The sequence below is a fragment of the Choloepus didactylus genome, chromosome 8 (genome assembly GCF_015220235.1).
Source record: "Choloepus didactylus isolate mChoDid1 chromosome 8, mChoDid1.pri, whole genome shotgun sequence".
Classification (NCBI taxonomy): domain Eukaryota; kingdom Metazoa; phylum Chordata; class Mammalia; order Pilosa; family Megalonychidae; genus Choloepus; species Choloepus didactylus.
In genome coordinates this window covers 125,373,689-125,379,856 of record NC_051314.1, presented here as the reverse complement: position 1 = coordinate 125,379,856, position 6,168 = coordinate 125,373,689, and positions in this window count along the sequence as shown.

The following is a 6,168-nucleotide window of genomic DNA, read 5'->3' as shown; positions in this document are numbered from 1 at the left end:
GACACAACTGAGAAGTGGTTCTTCAGAGCTGCAGCAGAGTCCATGATGGAGCAACTGGGGAGCCTGCTGGGGACACTGGTATAGCCACGCCAGCCTCTTGACTGGAAAGTCCTCTCAATGGAGTTTAATTTCATAGTCACTGGCCTAGCCTGGCACTGAAATCCAGATTTTCTTCATTATCCTTTTTCCCTAGATACTTCTAAGTCTCAGTGATGAGCTTATCTGCAATTCTGAAATCCACAAAGCTCTGAAAACCGAATGTGTTTTTAATATTTGGTGCCAAACTTCATTTGGTGGCAAAACTTGTCTAAACTGATGTGAAGCTATTTACAGACTTCATCTCAGAGTAAACATTCATGTATTTCGCAGAAGTAGTAATAAAGTACTTGATTCTAGGTTGCTGCCTGAAACCTGGCTGGGGAAGGTATGTAATTTATAGTACATAATATATTATCTTACAAAAATCTCCAAAGTTTGGAATAACCAACACACTTGGCTCCAAGAGTTTCAGATAAGGGACTGTGGATGTGAGGAAATGTGGGTCTGGATTGTACAATGTATTGTACTGGATTCTGATAACACTGTTTTACTTGGGATAGTCCCTCTAGAATTATAGACCCAACCTATTTCTGTTTGGTGCCTCTGCCATTTTCAACATGAGGGGTTTCAAGATTACTGTGCATGGATGGTTGCTTCTAGTTGGAAAGGGCAAGAGTTGGAGAATGGCCTAAGAGGACCAGCTCTTGAAGTAGTGCTTATCATTCTTGTCATATTCTATTAGCTAATGCTCAGTCATATGGCCACCTTAACAGTAGACGAGGCTGGGAAATGTAGTTTGGCTATGCCCACGATGAGGAAAAACAGGGTTTAGTATTGGCTGGCAGTTTCTGCAACACTACATTATTTGGGTCTCCATCTTACCAGTCCTTTCCTCACCACTGTCTGCCTGTAAGCTAATAACACATAGTTACGGCAGCCCCCCAGTTCAGACTACCATTTTTTATAGTGGTTAACGTAACGCTAGCTGCTTTAACTGATAAATCTTGAAATCACGGTGATTTTTAGCTGAATAGATTATTTCTCACTAACTTATGGCCTAGAATGGGTGTTCCTCATCAATGGGCAATTCTTCTACAAGCAAAGATCTATAGTAGCTCTACTCTCTTCAGCTTCCAAGGTAAAGCTTCCACGGTAGCTACAGTTATTAATGCTTTACTCATTCTGAATAAAAAATTGGAAGCTTTCTCTACTTCACTTTGCTCAGGAACAGTTTAAAATAGCCTTGGCCTCATCTGCTCTTTAAAGTTTTGGTAGAATACCATTGTGAAAATGTCTGGGCCTTAGTATTTTTTGAAAGTAAAAAACACTAATAAAATTTCATTATATTTTTCTATGAAAATGGAATGAACACCCCCCCAACCCAAAATATAGCAGCTGAAAACAATAAAAATTTTGTGAATTGGCAATTTGGGCTGTGATTAGCTGTATGGTTCTTCTGCTGATCTCACGTGAGTCACTCATCTGACTGCAGGTATGAGACTGTTCAACTGGAGCTGGATGGTCTAAGATGGCCTTCCCTCATGACTGTCAGTTGGTGCTGGTTATACACTGGGCATTTTGTCTTCAGCAGGCTAGCCCAAGCTTCTTCACAAGATGACAGCATTCCCAGAGGGCAAGTCCCAGTGCACACATGCATGTTGAGCTTTTGCTTGTGTCATATTTGCTGATGCACAGTGGCCAAAGCAAACCATATGGCCAGCCAAGCCCAATAACTATGTGGGAGAGGACATCACAAGGCATTGTTCTAGGGACAAATGATTTTTCAGAGACCATTACTGTAATAATTTACCATACTTTCTATTTCTTCTGGGGTCATTTTGATAAATAACATTTTCTTAGAAAATTATACATTTCAGCCAGGTTTTCAAATTAATTTGCAATAGATGTAGTGGATGGTATGGTGTGCTGAACAAGTCCCTCACTCCCCCTACCCCCCTCAACCAACTTTCAGGAAAAAGCATTAATTCCCCAGCTATTGGGAATGTTGATCGCTGACAGGTCTCAGTGGAACTTTCTTTGGGACTTGTCTCAGATGAAGAAAATTGCCTCCCCAAGGTTATGCCCTGTTCCCAGGGGCAGCCCACATCCAAAGACTGGTTGATGTGGGAGTACAAAGGCCTGACTCCCTCACTACAATTTTAGATAACTTTGAAGGGCCATCCCAGCTCTAGAGCTTCTTGTAGAATTGGCTGAGAGCTTTGCTGTGACTGAATTGCAGCTCAGCTCCTCCCTTGGCCCAGTCTTGCTTTCTTTGCTCCCCGACAGATGTTGATCCTGAAGGCACTTCTCCATAAATTTTGGCATGCAAATTTCCATATTAAAGTCTGCTTCCCAGAGAACCCAACCTGTGACAACAAAGTTATACAAAGTGGTCGCACAATTAAAAACAAAAAAAAAACCGTTTCTGTGATTATTTCCCCCTTGTTATTTTGTCTGTTAATGCTTTCCTCCATTTATCTCCTTGACCAGGTTTGCTAATGATTATTTTCTTAAAGTTTTCAAAGGACCACATTTTTAATATTTATTGGTTATTTCCTAATTTGTGAGTTTACATTTAATTTATATTCTTTGTTACTGATATAACTATTTAGTTATATGAAATTCTAGTTTTACTGCATTGCTATCAGACAACATTGTCTGTGTGGTTTTGGGAATTTATTGTATCTCTTTATGGCTTAAAAATCAATCAGTTTTCATGAATGTACCATGAGCACTTGGAAGGAAGTGGATTATCTATTATTAGCGTACAGAATTTGATACATAGAGATATGCTCTACCTTACTGATTCTCTAGCCTTATTTTTTGCCCATTAGATCTTAGATTGAGAAAGGGGATTAAGGTCCCTACTATTAGTGTGTTTTGGTCTATTTCTCCTTTATGAAAACTGCTGCTTTGTTACTTGGATGATTGTAAAGTTATATCTTCACTGGGAATTGTACCTTTTGACATTATAAACTGCCCTTCTTTGTCTTATTTGATTCCTTTTGGCCTGGATTCATCTTGTTTGATGTTAAGAGTATCGTTTCTACTTTCTTTTTGTTTGAATTTGCTTGGTTTCTTTTGTACATTTAAAAATTTTCAATCTTTCTGAATTATTTTATTTTAAATGTGTCTTTTATATATAGCATGTAGAGGAGTTTTGTTTTCTTATCCAAATCGCAAATTTTGATATATTATTTTGTTATATTTACTGTTTTTATATGTAAATGTATAAAATATATGATATATGTATATATGTCCATGTTTTTCTTGGACTTAGTTTCATAGTTAAGCATATTCACTGATCACCATCAGTCCTTTTGCTGAAGCTCCCTGAATTTGAGACACTTGTATTTGGCTGTCATTGTATTACTGGAATATTATTATCCTTTCATTTGCCCACACTGCATAACCTCTGGTGAGCTATATTGGGTAATGTGGCTGGGTATATGTAAGAAGACAAAAACAACAACTAGAGAGTAACACAGTATAATGTATTATATAATAATTTAATATAGTATATATATTCATATGTGTTGTCTTTACTATGTGGTCTGTTTTCTTTAGTTTTGTTTAAATTGTAGTTCTTCCAACATTTAGGAAGATTTCTTTTCTAGTGATTGCCCTTATTTAATATACTTAGTCCCTTTTTACTTTAGACAGTATCTTTAAAAAATCATATATATATAGTGCCCAAGTAGTTTAAATTATTTAAGGGAATTTGATTTCTAAAATGGAAAGTAAAACTGGTTAAGAGCATGGACTCTGGCATCAGACTGTTTAGGTCAGGGGTTGACAAACCACAACCTGCTACTGCTTGTTTTTATATGGCCTGAAAGCTGAGAATGGTTTTGACATTTTAAAACGGTTAAAAAAGATCACAAGAAGAATAAAGATAAGTGAAAATTCTATGAAACTCAAATTTCAGTGTTATAAACATAATTTTATTGGAACACAGCCATGGTTATTCATATTTATGGTTGCTTTCATGCTACAATGGCAGAATTGAGTAGTGGAGACAGAGACTGTATGGCCTTGCCCATTACAAAATTTGTTGATCATGGTCTAGGTTAAAATCCCAGCTCTACTACTTATTAGTAGTATAACTCTGGGCAAGTCACTTAAGCTCCCTGTGCCTCAGTTTCCTCATCTGTAAAATGGGGATAATAATAGTTATTAATAGTTATTATGATGATAACATGACTCAATATTAGAGAATTGCTTAGAACAGTGATTGGCAATATAAGAATTTAAATTCTGTGGGGAGATTTAACCTGTAAAACTTCAGTTGATCAAACATTAAAAAGTAAGTAAAAGTGATTATTTTTATTTTATAAAAATTACTACTTTTATAAATAGAATAGGAATTTACAGTTGTGCCTATATTTTAAATCTAGAATGTCAATAAACTGAATATTAATTAAATACCCAAGTAACTGTATTAGTCCTTTCCCAGTCCTGGAGCCCATCTTGGACTTGTGGGCCAAGTTCTGTGAAGTCTATGGTTTACAAGACAAAGCTCTCCCAGGGCTTATAAACAATGGCTTCTGGAGTTACTGGATTGACTTCTGACTTCCCAGTTGTGTGATTCGGGACACCTTATCTGTAAAATGGAGTTAGTAATACTATTTCATAGGCATATTATGAAAGATTAAAAGTGCTAATGCTCATAAAGTAAGCTCATAAAATGCACAGTGCCTGCATTTTAGTCAGCACTCAATAAGCATCAGTTATCATAAATACCATTTTCCAAAGAGCTAGGCACGGAGTGAGTTATTGCTAATCAGTTGCTGAACCCCTAGAAGAGCAGATCATGTGTGTGGCGTGGTTATCATGGTATCATGGTAAACCAGAAAGCCCACTCTGGTTGCCCTGACATTCTGAAATTCTACCATGTTATTTGCTTACAGTTACACATTTGCCAATTTCAGGGGACCTCGTTTTTGAAGTACACATGTTCCAGAGGACATCCCTTCTTCCTTGGTGTGGTTTAGTTTTACTAGGTATTAGGCATTTTCCTTATTGTGGCAGCCTGAGAACAGTGGACACCCAAGGACCAGGGTTTGCTGTGCCCCAGGGGAAAAAGGGTAGTGGGACAGGGCCTCTGAAAGATGGTGAAAAGACAGGGAAAAGGATAAATTTTGCCTGCGGTGCCATTCTGTCCCTTCGAGGTGTCAGAGCAGCTTCTCTACCTTCCCAGGGATGAGTTTATACAGTGGGGCCTCCACCATTGAAATCTGTGGGACAGCAGGCAAACAGGGCTGGCCCAGGGCGCCACCTGCTGTCTGCCTGCCGCCTCTCCTGCACTCTGGGCTGGGCTGGGCTGGTCCTTCTGTCTGTCTCATCCTTGTCCATCTACCAGCAGTCCCAAGCCCCTCTCGCCCTTCTCAATGACACCAGACTCCCTTGGTTTTGGAGACAGGTGAGATATCAGGGTTTGTTAACCAGTGACCTTGGGTTTGATACCTGAGCAAATTCCCTGGCAGATGGTGGAGCCTGAGGTTTAGATTCATATTCTGAAATTAAAAGGATTTTTTTGCATCATGTCTTTGCTCTCCCAGTCTGGAGCGGTGACAATAAGGCCACCACGGTGACCTTGACCAGTGGCGAGTGAGGGAGAGGAGGAGAGGAGGGACTCACTGTGCACCTTCCGTGTACGTTACCGGCTTGAGGTCTCAGGATGAGTTGGACCCTATTTTAATCTACGGAATTTGTCATCATTCAATTTTCCCCATTACGCAGAAGTGGCAGAGGGAATGGGGGCGTAGGCCTCCCTCCATATCCACGGAGACTGTGACGCTGTCCTGTTAGGGGAGTTTGGGAGGGCGGGAGGCCTTGGAACCTGGAAGAGGCCCCGGATTCGATCCCCGGAGCCCCATTTTAAGGTTTTTCTCTTACCTGTTTCAAGGCTTGGGAAGACTGGCCAACCCCGTTTGTAAAAAGGGAAACTGAGGCCCAGAAAAGTGAAGGGAATCCCTTGGGTCACAATGCGCCCCTAGGGAAGAGCCAGGTTGAACTGAGCAGGACTCCGCGCCCTCGGCTTTCCCCCAAAACCCGAGAAGCGCCCCCGGCGCGCCATTCTTCTTTGAACTTTACATCAAACAAATATTAGCGACCGAACCCTTTTTA